Source organism: Drosophila miranda (genome assembly GCF_003369915.1).
Source record: "Drosophila miranda strain MSH22 chromosome Y unlocalized genomic scaffold, D.miranda_PacBio2.1 Contig_Y3_pilon, whole genome shotgun sequence".
NCBI classification, from domain to species: domain Eukaryota; kingdom Metazoa; phylum Arthropoda; class Insecta; order Diptera; family Drosophilidae; genus Drosophila; species Drosophila miranda.
In genome coordinates, this window is record NW_022881625.1 from 773,531 (window position 1) to 793,443 (window position 19,913).

The following is a 19,913-nucleotide window of genomic DNA, read 5'->3' on the forward strand; positions in this document are numbered from 1 at the left end:
AGCAGTTGAGGCAGCACGAGCTGCGGCAGCAACAACAGAGGCAGCAGAAACGGACAACAAATACAGCCAACACCAACACAGTTGCCGCTCCTGCCACTATGCCGCAATCTGCACAGCGAACACATGCCCCTGCCCCTGCCCATGCCCCTGCCACTACTATAAATGCCAATAGCCAGACCCACAGCCATCACCAACATCGACAAAGGCCAATACATAGACAATCACCAGCCATTCACATAGACAATACTGACAATATCAATACAAATAATGACGCCAACGCAATTACAATTACAAATACACCTGCCAAGACCAATACCAACACCACCACCGCCATCACCATCACAAACACCCCTGCCACTACCACCGACGATGACATCCGGCACGGCGAATTCGGGCATCAGCCCAGCCAGGAACGTGGCTTGATGATCCTCATCCGAGGACTCTCCCACTCCATGCCGCCGGATTGGATTCGCAGCAGTATGCTGAACGAGTATGCTGTTCACGGTTCGGTTTGTAAGGGCAATCACCGATCGATTCGATCACAGCCGCCAATTCAATCTCTTTGAGGCTGAGATCGCCCCCAAACCGGACCGTGGCCAATGCGGGGTGTTGAAGCTGCGACGCCTGGGTGGGAGGCCCGTCACGGTTGAGAGACTTGGAGTCTCCCGTGACCCTGCCCAGTGCCATCGATGTCAGGTGTTTGGCCACACCCGCGCATATTGTAGACGCGCTGCAGTTTGCATGAAATGCGCGGGTGGACACCTGACGACGGAGTGCAGCAAGCCAAGGAACGTTGCTCCCAAGTGCGCCAACTGCCAGGGCCAGCACATCAGCGCCTACAAGGGCTGCAGCGCCTACAAGGCAGCCAGGCAGCGGCTCCTGGCCCACAGGGTCGCTGTCCAGGAGCATCGACGGCAGCAGCAGCAGCCTCAGCCAATACGGCAACAGCCACAGCCAATGCAGCAGCCAATACAGCAGCAACAGCCAGCACATCGTATCCAGCAGCCACCACAACGTCACCAGCAGCCACTACAGCGACAGTTGCAGCAGCAGCCACCCACACAGCCACTCCACTCACAGCCGCAGCAGCAACGCCAACGCGGTCCGGGTCGGCAGCATCGGCAACAGCTACAGCATCGCGACCAAAATCCCCAGCCACTGGCCGAGGGGCGCCAATACCAAAGGGTCCAGCCGATGCAGCCGATCCCAAATCGTGCTCCGACGCCACGCCAACCCCAGCTACAGCAGCAGCCAGGCGTCCAGTGCGATGGGAGCTGTGCCCATAATCTGAAAAGATATGCCGGTAAAATTAGAGAGCTGGAAGAAAAACTGGCAGCAATTTCAACGAAACTGACAAACCTGCTGCAGGCAAGGGACGAGAGCACGGGAGGAGTGCCGCCACAACGGACAACAACAGCAGCAGCAGCATCCACACAGCCATCACCACGACCAGCACCAAATACGCACTTTGACGCCGCAGCCATATCGGAATCCGAACCCGATATGGACTGCGAAGCAATTAATGACGATGATGACGACGAGTGGACCGACCACGATCCATTCGACGATCTGGAGGGTCTGGGCCAAGTGTGGAGGGCCCAAATCGCCAGCGCACGCGAAAGCATGCGATCGGGCGGCGCCTATTGATGTGCCCAATCGTCGATCCAGAGACAGCCACTGCAACAAAGGAAAGAGACGTCAATACGGACAACAACGAAAAACGGCCAAAACACACAAAAATCACACGTACCTGCCAATCACCAGACAGAGCTGACCATCAAGAAGCTGCCTCGCCATCAACAATGACAATTTCCTGCCAAAGGGATGGAAAAGGAGGCCTTCTTTGATGACGCTGCCGCCTGACCATGGCCGTGACGTCACGCCAATCGGAACCAACAGCTGCCATTTCCAACGACGACACAGATGCTGGCGCCTGTTGCCGCTCCACTGGGTCACACCCGTCTCTCATGCCTGGCCTGCTTCCTCTCTCCCTCATCCTCATCTTCGCTCCCACTGTCGATGAGGGCGCGGCGTCGTTTTGGTGTTGGTGGGATTGGTGGCATTTGTGTAGGCTGGGCTATGGCTCGGATCGACCCGCTGCTCGAGCTCGAACCAGGTTCGACTCGCAACAGGTTCGATCCGGTCGTGTGTGTGTGTGTGGCGGCCCGTTGGCCGTTTTGGCGCTCCGCTCTTGCGCGTCGGCTTGCCGGCTCTCCTCCGTCTTCTCCCTCTCCCGTTACTCCTGAACAGTTTTGTGCGTCCAAGAGCGTGAGAGGCGGGAAAAGTGGCAGTGAGAGCGGCGTCTTTTCGGCCTTTCCCTTTGTGGTTGGCGCGGTTTTTGCGATGCGGCTCGAGGGGGAGTGGCTGTGGCCGTGGCTATATCGGCCATGGCAATGGCTTTGTACTCACTCGATGGATGGCTGTGGCGTCGGCGCTGTGCATTGGCTGGGGCGTTGGTGGTGGCGCCTGCGCCGAGGGCTCTGCTGCTGCTGCTGCTATTGGCGGTGTTTGTGTTGGTGTTGTTGGCTGCTGCTGCTGCTGCTAGGGCTCCTCTGCGGGCCGCTCTGCCGCCGTCGCTGTGGCGTCTGGTTGACCCTCGTCTGGCCATTCCTCTGGTCATGGCTGGCTGTTGGGTTGTGTGTTGGCGATCTGCTGCCTGTTTGTTGTTTTTAATTGAAAAGTCTCTTGTGTGTGTGTGTTTGTGTTTAAAGTATTTATTGGCACTTTTATTCTTTTTTGTTTTATGATGTTGACTGGAACAAAAGCTTGTCAAGGTAATTAATGGGTGTGGTGGAGGAAGGGCGGCACGGCACGGCACGGCACACAACAGACACCACAAAAGAAATCAGGGCAACACAGAAAAAGAAAACGTCAATGGCGACACGGCACAGAACAACGAAAAAAGCGACACGACACGAAACGGTTCTGGCACGTCCGACGATCGCGACCTCTCGAGCGGGTGGACGAGATGAGAGTGGCGGACGAGGTTCATGGTGGAACTCTCACATGTCCGCCAACTCCCATACTCTCCCCTCAACTCGACTGGACCGATCGCCGATCGTCATTTACCGGTGCTCTCACCCCCGGTTCCACTTTCACTCACCCCAATATTGAGTGAGATGAAAGTGGTCCGAGGGCAGCAGCACCGATAAGTAGGCAATGGAGAATTGGAATAGCCGTTTGTTTTAGTGGCTGTGTGTGTTGTCGTTGTCGTTGGTTAGCGGCCAGTGTCTTATGTTTGTGCTGTGTGTAGTGGCTGCTCTGTTGTTGGGGGATGGGATAGGATGGGGGGGGGGGGGGGATAAATGCCTGCTCCCGTATAACCGCCCGGATACTGTAAACTTCCGGATCTTTCGATCCGGGCGCGTGACGCTCCGAAGAGTCGACCGCATAGCATCATATGGGCGGTTGAAATGGCTTTATTGGGGCGTTTGGCAGAGTGGCGGAGGTTGGCAGTGTTAATTTTGCTCCTGCTCAACCGCATTTTGCATTTAGAGGCATTTGAAGTGGGTAGGGGGTGGGGAGGAATTGGCTGGGCATAAATTGCCGAATTTGCGACCGATAACACACTGGGCATTGATAAATGCATTTTAAATTTGAAATGGCTTTTTGGTGTGTTATCGGTCATAGTCTGGTATTTGCGTGGTATTTTTGGTAATACCACGTGTCAAGGGGAATTATGGGAATGGCAGATAGGTTGGGAAGAAGAGTAAGAAGGTAAAACTAATTAGAAAACTACGAAAAATATACAATTAACTACAGAAAAACTAAATTAATTTACAAAAACTTAATTCTAATATCACAGGTAAGTAACTAAAACTATCTACGGACATGCAAAAACTACAAAAAACAACAGGATAGACATCTACAACAAATACATTGATGCAGACGAGGTAAAATAAACGATAATTGACATACATTTACACACATATAAACATATTAATTATATTTATTTTATTTCTAACAGGAGGACAACTACAACGAAGCACCGGCCGGCATAACAAACGCAATGCGAACATTACGCTGTATACCGGCCGGCTCTGTTGTCCCCCTGTGTGTTGTTTAGTGGCGATGGCTGGATTGATGGTGTTGGCGTGCATCGTGGGCAAAGTTGGAGATGGCGAGCGGCTCTAGTCCGGCCGCCCACGTTGCATCTGTCTGTTGGTTTAATGCAGCAGACCGAGTGGCACTGGTCCGGCCACCCGAGATGCGTTGTCCAGTGTGTTGGCGTTGACATCGGTGTGTGATGTCAGACTGTCAGTATTATTGGCCGCATCCAAGTGGCAACTGGTCCGGCCACCAGGATACGTTGTCGATTTACTTGTTGATTGGCCGCATCCGAGTGGCTGCTGGTCCGGCCACCAGGATGCGTTGTCAGCAGAGTTGGCCTGGCCTCCTCGGCCACGTTCGTCATCGGTTCAAAAAAGGCCTCCTTTTCCGCTCCTTTGGCAGAAAATTGATGATGTTCATGGCGAGGCAGCTGCTGTGGGGGCAGCTCTGTCTGGTGATTGGCAGGTACGTGTGTTTTTGTGTGTTTTGGGCGTTTTTTTTTTTTTCGTGTTGGCGTGTATTGACTGTTTTCCTTTGTATTTTAGTGGCTGGCCTCTGGACTTCTGTTGGAATTGACGGCAGTGCTGCTGATGAGGCCTCCAAATTACGCCCATTATGCCTCAAGAGAGTTCCAGGAGTGGCGAGGCAGCTGCTGGAGGGGCAGCTCTGTCGGTTTAATAGCAGGTGAGTATGTTTGTTGGTCATTTGCAGATTTTTGTTAATTGTGTTTAATTATACCCGATACTCAAAATGAGAATTGGGGTATATTAGATTTGTGGTAAAAGTGGATGTGTGTAACGTCCAGAAGGAATCGTTACCAACCCCATAAAGTATATATATTCTTGATCAGCATCAATAGCCGAGTCGATTGAGCCCTGTCTGTCTGTCCGTCTGTCCGTCCGTCCGTCCGTCCGTCCGTCCCCTTCAGCGCCTAGTGCTCAAGGACTATAAGAGCTAGAGCAACGATGTTTTGGATCCAGACTTCTGTGATATGTCACTGCTTTAAAAATATTTCAAAACTTCGCCCCGCCCACTTCCGCCCCCACAAAGGACGAAAATCTGTGGCATCCACATTTTTAAAGATACGATAAAACCAAAAACGCAGAATCGGTGAGGATGACCATATCTTCTACAGTGCAAAATCTGATCGTATAATGATTATAGCCAGAATCAAGAAAACAATTTCATTCTTTCTCGCTCTGTCTCTCTCTAGCACACAGGTTTCATGGTCGGTTTTGTCAATTGCAAAATATGAGTTCAAGGATCTCAGAACCTATAAGAGCCAGAGCAACCAAATTTGGTATCCACACTCCTGTGATATCGGACCTTGACCGTTTCGTGTCCAAATTTCGCCACACCCCCTTCCGCCCGCGCAAAGGACGAAAATCTGGGGCATCCACAAATCTCAGAGACTATTAAGGCTAGAGTAACCAAATTTGGTATCCGCACTTCTGTTAGATCTCACTATAAAACGTATATCTCAGAATTTCGCCCCACCCCTTTTCGCCCCCACAAAAGACGAAAATCAGTTGCATCCACAATATTGCACATTCGAGAAAACTAAAAACGCAGAATCATAGATAATGACTATATCTATCAGATTGCTGAATCTGGATCAGATCGGATCATTTTTGTAGCCAAAAGCAAGAAATCAATTTTCAGTGGCTACGCAGCGGCCGACGTCACGCTCAGACTGATTTTCTGTCTCTCTCGCACGCACTCTTTGTCGTGTCGTTTAATATTAGCGGCGTCTGCCGGAGGAGAGTTATACTGACTTAGTATCGGGTATAACCGTAGAGTTGCGGTGTCCGCAGCAACTCACAACGTTCCCCCTCGTTTTTTTCTATTTTTAGGTTTTATTGGCATTAAACTTCTGCTATTTGTCGCAATCAGTAGACGCCGTTTAATCCGTCGCTTTCGGAGTCGCCACTGGATTCTCCATTTAGAAACCTACCTAGGTCCTCATAAGGCTCTTCATCGGTCCATTGGCTGTCGTCGTCCATGTCCATATCCGGCTCACCGTCAAAAATGGCCACTGCTGCTGCTGCATTGGCGGCTATTGGAACCGCTGCTGCTGCTGCTGCAGCCAATCTGGTGAGCTGCTCTGCCATCCGTTCGATCCTCCTTTCCAACTCTGTTATACGCTGTACGTACAATTGCAGGTTTTGAGCGCAGCTGCCATCACACTGGCGTCTGGCCGCTGCTGCTGCTGGTGTTGGCGTGGCGTCGGAGCATCATTCGCGATCGGCTGCATCGGCTGGACCCTCTGGTGTTGGCGCCCCTGGTCGATGGCTGGGGATGTTGGTCGCCATACCGATGCTGCTGCCGATGCTGCCGATCCGGTTGGTGTTGGCGTTGCTGCTGCGGATTATGGAGTGGCTGTGGATGTGGCTGCTGCTGGCGACGTTGTATTGGCTGGTGTCGCTGTTGGCTTGGCTGTGGCTGCTGTCTGCGACGCTCCTCCTCCCTGGCGACCCTTTGGGCCACGAGCCTCTGCCTGGCTGCCTTGTAGGATGGGCATCCTTTGTATGAGCTGATGTGCTGGCCCTGGCAGTTGGCGCATTTGGGATTGACGGCCCTTGGCTTGCTGCACTCCGTCGTCAGGTGCCCGCCCGCGCATTTCATGCAAACTGCAGCGCGTCTACAATATGCGCGGGTGTGGCCAAACACCTGACATCGATGGCACTGGGCAGGGTCACGGGAGACTCCAAGTCTCTCAACCGTGACGGGCCTCCCACCCAGGCGTCGCAGCTTTAACACCCCGCATTGGCCACGGTCCGGTTTGGGGGCGATATCAGCCTCGAAGAGGTTGAATTGGCGGCTGCGATCAAATCGATCGGTGATCACCCTTACAAACCGAACCGTGAACCCCTCATTCAGCATGGTGCTGCGAATCCAATCCGGCGGCGTGGAGTGGGAGAGTCTTCGGATGAGGATCCTCAAGCCACGTTCCTGGCTGGGCTGATGCCCGAATTCGCCGTGCCGGATGTCATCGTCGGTGGTAGTGGCAGGGGTGTTTGTGATGGTGATGGCGGTGGTGGTGTTGGTGTTTGTATTGGCGGGTGTATTTGTATTTGTATTGGCGTCATTATTATCTCTATTGTTAATTGTGGTATTGTCTGTGTGAATGGCTGGTGATTGTCTATGTATTGGCTGTTGTCGATGTTGGTGATGGCTGTGGGTCTGGCTATTGGCAATTATAGTAGTGGCAGGGGCAGGGGCAGGGGCAGGGGCATGTGTTGGCTGTGCGGATTGCGGCATAGTGGCAGGATCGGCAACTGTGTTGGTGTTGGCTGCATGTGCCGTCCGTTTCTGCTGCTTCTGCTGTTGCTCCCTCAGCTCGTGCTGCCTCAGCTGCTCCTGGACAATAGCCTCCAGCTCCTCCATTGTCTGCCTTTTCTTCTTCGGCTTCCTAATTGGCGGCCGCTGCTGCCGCTGCTGGTGATGGCGGCCCCGTCTTCTGGCCTGCTTCCTCTCACCCTCATCCTCATCTTCGCACCCACTGTCGATGAGGGCGCGGCGTCGTTTTGGTGTTGGTGAGATTGGCTGTGATTGTGGTTGTGTAGTTGCTGCTGTTTGTCGTAGTATTGGTGCTGACTGGGCTATGGCTCGGATCGACCCGCTGCTCGAACTCGAACCAAGTTCGACACGCAACGGGTTCGATCCGGTCGTGTGTGTGTGTGTGGCGGCCCGTTGACCGTTTTGGCGCTCCGCTCTTGCGCGTCGGCTAGCCGGCTCTCCTCCGTCTTCTCCCTCTCCCGTTACTCCTGAACGGTTTTGTATGTCCGAGAGCGTGAGAGGCGGGAAAAGCGGCAGCGAGAGCGGCGTCCCATCGGCCCTTCCCTTTGCGTTTGGTGCGGTTTTTGTGATGTGTCTCGAGGGGGGAGTGGCTGTGGCCGTGGATATATCGGCCATGGCAATGGCTGGGTACTCACTCGATGGAAGGCTGTGGCGTCGGCGAGCTGCATTGGCTGGGGCGTTGGTGTTGGCGCCTGCGCCGAGGGCTCTGCTGCTGCTGCTGCTATTGGCGGTGTTGGTGTTGGTGTTGGTGTTGTTGGCTGCTGCTGCTGCTGCAAGGGCGCCTCTGCGGGCCGCTCTGCCGCCGTCGCTGTGTCGTCTGGCTGTCCCTCGTCTGGCCATTCCTCTGGTCATGGCTGGCTGTTGGTTTGTGTGTTGGCGATCTGCTGCCTGTTTGTTGTTCTTTAATTGAAAAGTCTCTTGTGTGTTTTTTTATTTAATGTATTTATTGGCACCTTAGTTCTCTTTTTTTCTTGTCTATCACAGTTATCTCTTTTAGTTTGTGATGTTTGTGATGTTTGTAGTGGCACAGGAACTAAAGCTTGTCGGAGATAGTAGTGGGTGGGGTGAAGGAAGGGCTGGAGCGTGGTGGATTGGCCAGGAGCACTTTTCCGCGTTTGGAATGGTCATGTGCAGCGGCGAATGGGGAGGGGGGGGGGGGGGGCGACACAAAATGGCTGCTGCCTGGCTTGGCTTGGCGTCGTCTGGCCTTCACTGTCTTTATTTTTTGGCACCAGAGCACAAATGACACGGCAAACGATATACGACAAACAGTCAAAACGACAAACGACACGGGCAACACTGATGGCAACGAACAAACAAACTTGCGATTTTATTTTATTTTAATGGCGGCGGCGATGGTTCAATTTATATACGTCCGACGATCGCGACCTCTCGAGCGGGTGGACGAGATGAGAGTGGCGGACGAGGTTCATGGTGGAACTCTCACATGTCCGCCAACTCCCACACTCTCCCCCTCAACTCGAAAGGCCCGATCGCCGGTCGTCACTTACCGGTGCTCTCACCCCCGGTTCCACTTTCACTCACCCCAATATTCAGTGAGATGAAAGTAGTCCGAGGGCAGCAGCACCGATAAGTAGGCAATGGAAGATTTGAACGGCCTTCTGTTTCAGTGGCTGCGTGTCTAATGTTTCTCTGTGCTGTGTGAATTGGCTGCTCTGTTCTCAAGGATGGGATGGGATGGGAAGGGGAAAGTTTGCCTGCTCCCGTATAACCGCCCGGATACTTTCAACTTCCGGATCTTACGATCCGGGCGAGAGACGCTCCGAAGAGTCGACCGCATAGCATCTTGTGGGCGGTTGTATTGGCATTGTTGGGGCATTTGGCTGAGTGGCGAAGGATGGCAGTGTTCATTTTATTCCTGCTCAGCCTCATTTGGCATTTAGTGGCATTTGAAGTGGGTGGGGGGTGGGTGAGGAATTGGCTGGGCATAATTGCCGAAGTTGCGACCGATAACATACTGGGCATTGAGAAATGCAATTTGAATTTGTATTGGCTTTTTTGGTGTGTTATCGGTCAAGTCTGGTATTTGCGTGGTATTTTTAGTAATACCACATGTCAGGGGAAATATGGGAATGGCAGATAGGTGGGGAAGAAGAGGAAAAAGGTAATAAAACTAATCAGAAAACTACTAATAATATACAATTAACTACAGAAAAACTACATTAATTTACAAAAACGTATTCCTTATATCACAGGCTAGTAACTAAAACTATGGACAAACTGTCTACGGACATGCAAAAACTACAAAAAACAACAGGATTGACATCTACAACAAGAACATTGATGCAGACAAGGTAAAATAAACGATAATTGACATACATTTACACACATATAAACATATTAATTATATTTATTTTATTTCTAACAGGAGGACAACTACAACGAAGCACCGGCCGGCATAACAAACGCAATGCGAACATTACGCTGTATACCGGCCGGCTCTGTTGTCCCCCTGTGTGTTGTTTATTGGCTGGTTGTGAGTATTGGCGTGCATCGTGGGCAATGATGGTCTTGATGGCAAGCGGCTCTGGTCCGGCCGCCCACGTTGCATCTGTCTGTTGGTTAGTGTTGGCTGCTGCACTCGATGGGCACTGGTCCGGCCACCCAACTGCATTGTCATCGTGTTGGCATTGGCATCGGTGTGTGATGGCAATGGTCGGAGTTATTGGCCGCATCCAAGTGGCGAACTGGTCCGGCCACCAGGATGCGTAGTCGATTTTAATTGTTGATTGGCCGCATCCAAGTGGCTGCTGCTGCAACTGTCGCTGTAGTGGCTGCTGGTGACGTTGTGATGGCTGCTGGAGACGATGTGCTGGCTGTTGCTGCTGTATTGGCTGCTGCATTTGCTGTGGCTGTTGCCGTAGTGGCTGAGGCTGCTGCTGCTGCCGTCGATGCTCCTGGACAGCGACCCTGTGGGCCAGGAGCCGCTGCCTGGCTGCCTTGTAGGCGCTGCAGCCCTTGTAGGCGCTGATGTGGGCGCCTTGGCAGTTGGCGCATTTGGGATTGACGGCCCTTGGCTTGCTGCACTCCGTCGTCTGATGTCCACCCGCGCATTTCATGCAGACAGCAGCTCGTCTACAATATGCGCGGGTGTGGCCAAACACCTGACATCGATGGCACTGGGCAGGGTCACGGGAGACTCCAAGTCTCTCAACCGTGACGGGCCTCCCACCCAGGCGTCGCAGCTTCAACACATCGAATTGACCACGGTCCGGTTTGGGGGCGATCTCAGCCTCGAAGAGGTTGTATTGGCGGCTGCGATCGAATCGATCGGTGATCGCCCGAGTAAACCGGACCGTGTACCCTTCGGCATGCATACAGTCCCGGAACCAGTCAGAGGGCGTGGAATGGGGAAGACCTCGGATGAGGATCCTCAAGCCTCTGTCCTCCGCAGGCTTTTGCCCGAACTCGCCGTGCCGGATGTCATTGGCAATGGCAAGGGTGTGTGTATTGGGAGTGGCAGTAGTTGTGTTGGTGTTGGTATTGGCGATGGTGCTGGTGCTGGTGTGAGTGGCGGTGACGGTGTTGGTGTTTGTATTTGTGTTTTGTGTTTGCTGCCGCTGCTGGTGATGGCGGCCCCGTCGTCTAGCCTGCTTCATCTCACCCTCACCCTCATCGTCACTCCCACTGTCGATGAGGGCGCGGCGTCGTTTTGGTGTTGGTGGGATTTGTGGCATTGGAGCAGGCTGGGCTATGGCTCGGATCGACCCGCTGCTCGAGCTCGAACCAGGTTCGACACGCAACAGGTTCGATCCGGTCGTGTGTGTGTGTGTGGCTGCCCGTTGGCCGTTTTGGCGCTCCGCTCTTGCGCGTCGGCTTGCCGGCTCTCCTCCGTCTTCTCCCTCTCCCGTTACTCCTGAACAGTTTTGTGCGTCCAAGAGCGTGAGAGGCGGGAAAAGTGGCAGTGAGAGCGGCGTCTTTTCGGCCTTTCCCTTTGTGGTTGGCGCGGTTTTTGTGACGGGTCTCGAGTGGGGAGTGGCTGTGGCCGTGGATATATCGGCCATGGCAATGGCTGGGTACTCACTCGATGGAAGGCTGTGGCGTCGGCGCTCTGCATTGGCTGGGGCGTTGGTGTTGGGGCCTGCGCCGAGGGCTCTGCTGCTGCTGCTGCTATTGGCGGTGTTGGTGTTGGTGTTGGTGTTGTTGGCTGCTGCTGCTGCTGCTAGGGCGCCTCTGCGGGCCGCTCTGCCGCCGTCGCTGTGTCGTCTGGTTGACCCTCGTCTGGCCATTCCTCTGGTCATGGCTGGCTGTTGGTTTGTGTGTTGGCGATCTGCTGCCTGTTTGGTTTTTTTTAATTGAAAAGTCTCTTGTGTGTGTGTGTTTGTGTTTAATGTATTTATTGGCACCTTAGTTATCTTTTTTTTTTGCAAACTGCAGCGCGTCTACAATATGCGCGGGTGTGGCCAAACACCTGACATCGATGGCACTGGGCAGGGTCACGGGAGACTCCAAGTCTCTCAACCGTGACGGGCCTCCCACCCAGGCGTCGCAGCTTTAACACCCCGCATTGGCCACGGTCCGGTTTGGGGGCGATCTCAGCCTCGAAGAGGTTGAATTGGCGGCTGCGATCAAATCGATCGGTGATCACCCTTACAAACCGAACCGTGAACCCCTCATTCAGCATGCTGCTGCGAATCCAATCCGGCGGCGTGGAGTGGGAGAGTCCTCGGATGAGGATCCTCAAGCCACGTTCCTGGCTGTGCTGATGCCCGAATTCGCCGTGCCGGATGTCATCGTCGGTGGTAGTGGCAGGGGTGTTTGTGATGGTGATGGCGGTGGTGGTGTTGGTGTTTGTATTGGCGGGTGTATTTGTATTTGTATTGGCGTCATTATTATCTCTATTGTTAATTGTGGTATTGTCTGTGTGAATGGCTGGTGATTGTCTATGTATTGGCTGTTGTCGATGTTGGTGATGGCTGTGGGTCTGGCTATTGGCAATTATAGTAGTGGCAGGGGCAGGGGCAGGGGCAGGGGCAGGGGCATGTGTTGGCTGTGCAGATTGCGGCATAGTGGCAGGATCGGCAACTGTGTTGGTGTTGGCTGCATGTGCCGTCCGTTTCTGCTGCTTCTGCTGTTGCTCCCTCAGCTCGTGCTGCCTCAGCTGCTCCTGGACAATAGCCTCCAGCTCCTTCATTGTCTGCCTTTTCTTCTTCGGCTTCCTAATTGGCGGCCGCTGCTGCCGCTGCTGGTGATGGCGGCCCCGTCTTCTGGCCTGCTTCCTCTCACCCTCATCCTTATCTTCGCTCCCACTGTCGATGAGGGCGCGGCGTCGTTTTGGTGTTGGTGGGATTGGCTGTGATTGTGGTTGTGTAGTTGCTGCTGTTTGTCGTAGTATTGGTGCTGACTGGGCTATGGCTCGGATCGACCCGCTGCTCGAACTCGAACCAAGTTCGACACGCAACGGGTTCGATCCGGTCGTGTGTGTGTGTGTGGCGGCCCGTTGGCCGTTTTGGCGCTCCGCTCTTGCGCGTCGGCTAGCCGGCTCTCCTCCGTCTTCTCCCTCTCCGTTACTCCCGAACGGTTTTGTATGTCCGAGAGCGTGAGAGGCGGGAAAAGCGGCAGCGGGAGCGGCGTCCCATCGGCCCTTCCCTTTGCGTTTGGCGCGGTTTTTGTGATGTGTCTCGAGGGGGGAGTGGCTGTGGCCGTGGATATATCGGCCATGGCAATGGCTGGGTACTCACTCGATGGAAGGCTGTGGCGTCGGCGCTCTGCATTGGCTGGGGCGTTGGTGTTGGCGCCTGCGCCGAGGGCTCTGCTGCTGCTGCTGCTATTGGCGGTGTTTGTGTTGGTGTTGTTGGCTGCTGCTGCTGCTGCTAGGGCGCCTCTGCGGGCCGCTCTGCCGCCGTCGCTGTGTCGTCTGGTTGTCCCTCGTCTGGCCATTCCTCTGGTCATGGCTGGCTGTTGGTTTGTGTGTTGGCGATCTGCTGCCTGTTTGTTGTTCTTTAATTGAAAAGTCTCTTGTGTGCGTTTGTGTTTAATGTAATTTATTGGCACTTTTATTCTCTTTTTTTTTACGATGTGGACGGGAACAAAAGTTTGTCAAGGTAAGTAATGGGTGTGGTGGAGGAAGGGCGGCACGGCACGGCACGGCACACGACAGACACCACAAAAAAGAAAACAAAGCACAACAGCAAGACAACGGAAAACGGCGACACGAAAAAACGACACGAAACGGTTATGGCACGTACGTCCGACGATCGCGACCTCTCGAGCGGGTGGACGAGATGAGAGTGGCGGACGAGGTTCACGGTGGTACTCTCACATGTCCGCCAACTCCCATACTCTCCCCCTCAACTCGACTGGCCCGATCGCCGATCGTCATTTACCGGTGCTCTCACCCCCGGTTCCACTTTCACTCACCCCAATATTGAGTGAGATGAAAGTGGTCCGAGGGCAGCAGCACCGATAAGTAGGCAATGGAGAATTGGAATAGCCGTTTGTTTTAGTGGCTGTGTGTGTTGTCGTTGTCGTTGGTTAGCGGCCAGTATCTTATGTTTGTGCTGTGTGTAGTGGCTGCTCTGTTGTTGGGGGATGGGATAGGATGGGGGGGGGGGGGGATAAATGCCTGCTCCCGTATAACCGCCCGGATACTGTAAACTTCCGGATCTTTCGATCCGGGCGCGTGACGCTCCGAAGAGTCGACCGCATAGCATCATATGGGCGGTTGAAATGGCTTTATTGGGGCGTTTGGCAGAGTGGCGGAGGTTGGCAGTGTTAATTTTGCTCCTGCTCAACCGCATTTGGCATTTAGCGGCATTTGAAGTGGGTAGGGGGTGGGGAGGAATTGGCTGGGCATAAATTGCCGAATTTGCGACCGATAACACACTGGGCATTGATAAATGCATTTTAATTTTGAAATGGCTTTTTGGTGTGTTATCGGTCATAGTCTGGTATTTGCGTGGTATTTTTGGTAATACCACGTGTCAAGGGGAATTATGGGAATGGCAGATAGGTTGGGAAGAAGAGTAAGAAGGTAAAACTAATTAGAAAACTACGAAAAATATACAATTAACTACAGAAAAACTACATTAATTTACAAATACTTAATTCTAATATCACAGGTAAGTAACTAAAACTATCTACGGACATGCAAAAACTACAAAAAACAACAGGATTGACATCTACAACAAGAACATTGATGCAGACAAGGTAAAATAAACGATAATTGACATACATTTACACACATATAAACATATTAATTATATTTATTTTATTTCTAACAGGAGGACAAACAACAACGGAGCACCGGCAGGCATATCAAACGCAATGCGAACATTACGCTGTATACCGGCCGGCTCTGTTGTCCCCTGTGTGTTGTTTAGTGGCGATGGCTGGATTGATGGTGTTGGCGTGCATCGTGGCAAAGTTGGAGATGGCGAGCGGCTCTAGTCCGGCCGCCCACGTTGCATCTGTCTGTTGGTTTAATGCAGCAGACCGAGTGGCACTGGTCCGGCCACCCGAGATGCGTTGTCCAGTGTGTTGGCGTTGACATCGGTGTGTGATGTCAGACTGTCAGTATTATTGGCTGCATCCAAGTGGCAACTGGTCCGGCCACCAGGATACGTTGTCGATTTACTTGTTGATTGGCCGCATCCGAGTGGCTGCTGGTCCGGCCACCAGGATGCGTTGTCAGCAGAGTTGGCCTGGCCTCCTCGGCCACGTTCGTCATCGGTTCAAAAAAGGCCTCCTTTTCCGCTCCTTTGGCAGAAAATTGATGATGTTCATGGCGAGGCAGCTGCTGTGGGGGCAGCTCTGTCTGGTGATTGGCAGGTACGTGTGTTTTTGTGTGTTTTGGGCGTTTTTTCGTGTTGGCGTGAATTGGCTGTTTTTCTTTGTATTTTAGTGGCTGGCCTCTGGACTTCTGTTGGAATTGACGGTAGTGCTTCTGATGTGGTCTCCAAATTTCGCCCATTATGCCTCAAGAGAGTTGCAGGAGTGGCGAGGCAGCTGCTGGAGGGGCAGCTCTGTCAGTTTAATAGCAGGTGAGTATGTTTAATGGTCGTTTGCAGATTGTTGTTAATTGTGTTTAATTTTGTCTATTTTTAGGTTTTATTGCCATTAAACTTCTGCTATTTGGCGCAATCAGTAGACGCCGTATAATCCGTCGCTTTCAAAAGTCGCCACTGGATTGTCCATTTAGGAACCTACGTAGGTCATCGTAAGGCTCTTCGTCGGTCCATTGGCTGTCGTCGTCCATGTCCATATCCGGCTCACTGTCCGATATGGCAGGGGCAGGGGCATGTGTTGGCTGTGCAGATTGCGGCATAGTGGCAGGATCGGCAACTGTGTTGGTGTTGGCTGCATGTGCCGTCCGTTTCTGCTGCTTCTGCTGTTGCTCCCTCAGCTCGTGCTGCCTCAGCTGCTCCTGGACAATAGCCTCCAGCTCCTCCATTGTCTGCCTTTTCTTCTTCGGCTTCCTAATTGGCGGCCCTCTCACCCTCATCCTCATCTTCGCTCCACTGTCGATGAGGGCGCGGCGTCGTTTTGGTGTTGGTGGGATTGGCTGTGATTGTGGTTGTGTAGTTGCTGCTGTTTGTCGTAGTATTGGTGCTGACTGGGCTATGGCTCGGATCGACCCGCTGCTCGAACTCGAACCAAGTTCGACACGCAACGGGTTCGATCCGGTCGTGTGTGTGTGTGTGGCGGCCCGTTGGCCGTTTTGGCGCTCCGCTCTTGCGCGTCGGCTAGCCGGCTCTCCTCCGTCTTCTCCCTCTCCGTTACTCCCGAACGGTTTTGTATGTCCGAGAGCGTGAGAGGCGGGAAAAGCGGCAGCGGGAGCGGCGTCCCATCGGCCCTTCCCTTTGCGTTTGGCGCGGTTTTTGTGATGTGTCTCGAGGGGGGAGTGGCTGTGGCCGTGGATATATCGGCCATGGCAATGGCTGGGTACTCACTCGATGGAAGGCTGTGGCGTCGGCGCTCTGCATTGGCTGGGGCGTTGGTGTTGGCGATCTGCTGCCTGTTTGTTGTTCTTTAATTGAAAAGTCTCTTGTGTGTGTTTGTGTTTAATGTAATTTACTGGCACTTTTATTCTCTTTTTTTTTTACGATGTGGACGGGAACAAAAGTTTGTCAAGGTAAGTAATGGGTGTGGTGGAGGAAGGGCGGCACGGCACGGCACGGCACACGACAGACACCACAAAAAAGAAAACAAAGCACAACAGCAAGACAACGGAAAACGGCGACACGAAAAAACGACACGAAACGGTTATGGCACGTACGTCCTACGATCGCGACCTCTCGAGCGGGTGGACGAGATGAGAGTGGCGGACGAGGTTCATGGTGGTACTCTCACATGTCCGCCAACTCCCATACTCTCCCCCTCAACTCGACTGGCCCGATCGCCGATCGTCATTTACCGGTGCTCTCACCCCGGTTCCACTTTCACTCACCCCACTTTCACTGAGATGAAAGTGGTCCGAGGGCAGCAGCACCGATAAGTAGGCAATGGAGAATTGGAATAGCCGTTTGTTTTAGTGGCTGTGTGTGTTGTCGTTGTCGTTGGTTAGCGGCCAGTGTCTTATGTTTGTGCTGTGTGTAGTGGCTGCTCTGTTGTTGGGGGATGGATAGGATGGGGGGGGGGGGGGGGGGGGGGGGGGATAAATGCCTGCTCCCGTATAACCGCCCGGATACTGTAAACTTCCGGATCTTTCGATCCGGGCGCGTGACGCTCCGAAGAGTCGACCGCATAGCATCATATGGGCGGTTGAAATGGCTTTATTGGGCGTTTGGCAGAGTGGCGGAGGTTGGCAGTGTTAATTTTGCTCCTGCTCAACCGCATTTGGCATTTAGTGGCATTTGAAGTGGGTAGGGGTGGGAGGAATTGGCTGGGCATAAATTGCCGAATTTGCGACCGATAACACACTGGGCATTGATAAATGCATTTTAAATTTGAAATGGCTTTTTGGTGTGTTATCGGTCATAGTCTGGTATTGCGTGGTATTTTTGGTAATACCACGTGTCAAGGGAATTATGGGAATGGCAGATAGGTTGGGAAGAAGAGTAAGAAGGTAAAACTAATTAGAAAACTACGAAAAATATACAATTAACTACAGAAAAACTACATTAATTTACAAAAACTTAATTCTAATATCACAGGTAAGTAACTAAAACTATCTACGGACATGCAAAAACTACAAAAAACAACAGGATTGGCATCTACAACAAGAACATTGATGCAGACAAGGTAAAATAAACGATAATTGACATACATTTACACACATATAAACATATTAATTATATTTATTTTATTTCTAACAGGAGGACAAACAACAACGGAGCACCGGCAGGCATATCAAACGCAATGCGAACATTACGCTGTATACCGGCCGCTCTGTTGTCCCCCTGTGTGTTGTTTAGTGGCGATGGCTGGATTGATGGTGTTGGCGTGCATCGTGGGCAAAGTTGGAGATGGCGAGCGGCTCTAGTCCGGCCGCCCACGTTGCATCTGTCTGTTGGTTTAATGCAGCAGACCGAGTGGCACTGGTCGGCCACCCGAGATGCGTTGTCCAGTGTGTTGCGTTGACATCGGTGTGTGATGTCAGACTGTCAGTATTATTGGCTGCATCCAAGTGGCAACTGGTCCGGCCACCAGGATACGTTGTCGATTTACTTGTTGATTGGCCGCATCCGAGTGGCTGCTGGTCCGGCCACCAGGATGCGTTGTCAGCAGAGTTGGCCTGGCCTCCTCGCCACGTTCGTCATCGGTTCAAAAAAGGCCTCCTTTTCCGCTCCTTTGGCAGAAAATTGATGATGTTCATGGCGAGGCAGCTGCTGTGGGGGAAGCTCTGTCTGGTGATTGGCAGGTACGTGTGTTTTTGTGTGTTTTGGGCGTTTTTTCGTGTTGGCGTGAATTGGCTGTTTTTCTTTGTATTTTAGTGGCTGGCCTCTGGACTTCTGTTGAATTGACGGTAGTGCTTCTGATGAGGTCTCCAAATTTCGCCCATTATGCCTCAAGAGAGTTGCAGGAGTGGCGAGGCAGCTGCTGGAGGGGCAGCTCTGTCAGTTTAATAGCAGGTGTGTATGTTAATGGTCGTTTGCAGATTGTTGTTAATTGTGTTTAATTTTGTCTATTTTTAGGTTTTATTGCCATTAAACTTCTGCTATTTGGCGCAATCAGTAGACGCCGTATAATCCGTCGCCACTGGATTGTCCATTTAGGAACCTACGTAGGTCATCGTAAGGCTCTTCGTCGGTCCATTGGCTGTCGTCGTCCAATTCCATATCCGGCTCACTGTCCGATATTGGCTACTGCTAGCTGCTGTATTGCGCTGGTTGTGGTGGCGGCGGTGTGTAGGTGGTGTTGTCTGTAGTGGCGGCATGGCTGCCAAGCCCCCGCCTCTAGCCTCTGTCAGGTTTCGATCAGCGTGGCCATTGCTGCCAACCTTTCCTCCAGCATTTTGAGTTTAATGGCGCTCTCTTTTAGATGTTTGGCACAGCTGCCATCGCACTGGGCGTCTGGCCGCTGCTGCTGCTGGTGTTGGCGTGGCGTCGGAGCATCATTCGCGATCGGCTGCATCGGCTGGACCCTCTGGTGTTGGCGCCCCCTGGTCGATGGCTGGGGATGTTGGTCGCCATACCGATGCTGCTGCCGATGCTGCCGATCCGGTTGGTGTTGGCGTTGCTGCTGCGGATTATGGAGTGGCTGTGGATGTGGCTGCTGCTGGCGACGTTGTATTGGCTGGTGTCGCTGTTGGCTTGGCTGTGGCTGCTGTCTGCGACGCTCCTCCTCCCTGGCGACCCTGTGGGCCACGAGCCTCTGCCTGGCTGCCTTGTAGGATGGGCAACCCTTGGCACTGATGTGCTGGCCCTGGCAGTTGGCGCACTTGGGAGCGACGTTCCTCGGCTTGCTGCACGCCGTCGTCAGGTGTCAACCCGCGCATTTCATGCAGACAGCAGCTCGTCTACAGTATGCGCGGGTGTGGCCAAACACCTGACATCGATGGCACTGGGCAGGGTCACGGGAGACTCCAAGTCTCTCATCCGTGACGGGCCTCCCACCCAGGCGTCGCAGCTTTAACACCCCGCATTGGCCACGGTCCGGTTTGGGGGCGATCTCAGCCTCGAAGAGGTTGAATTGGCGGCTGCGATCAAATCGATCGGTGATCACCGTCACAAACCGAACCGTGTACCCCTCGTTCAGCATACTGCTGCGAACCCAATCCGGCGGAATGGAGTGGGAGAGTCCTCGGATGAGGATCCTCAAGCCACGTTCCTGGCTGGGCTGATGCCCGAATTCGCCGTGCCGGATGTCATCGTCGGTGGTAGTGGCAGGGGTGTTTGTGATGGTGATGGCGGTGGTGGTGTTGGTGTTGGTAGTGGCAGGTGTATTTGTATTGGCGTCATTATTATTTCTATTGTTAATTGTGGTATTGTCTGTTGTAGTGTACCAGAGTTTAAATATATATATATGTAAACAGATATATAGGCCCTCGGTATCAGCAGATGACCATGACTGACTTAAGGACGGCGTACAAATAGGGTTGGTCGTGTGCACTCTTGCTAGGCTCGGGTCTAGCTCGCCGGATGGTCGGGGTTCTTCCTCGC

At 53.0% G+C, this 19,913-nt stretch overlaps 1 long non-coding RNA gene across 1 annotated transcript; it reads left to right on the forward strand.

Annotated features, from left to right (window-relative positions):
- Nucleotides 1–4,474: 4,474 nt before the first annotated feature.
- LOC117194413 lies at nucleotides 4,475–6,068 on the forward strand. The gene is made up of 3 exons (XR_004474815.1): nucleotides 4,475–4,515; nucleotides 4,596–4,734; nucleotides 5,904–6,068. It is a non-coding gene; the product is annotated as an uncharacterized LOC117194413 (long non-coding RNA).
- The last annotated feature ends 13,845 nt before the right edge of the window (nucleotides 6,069–19,913 follow it).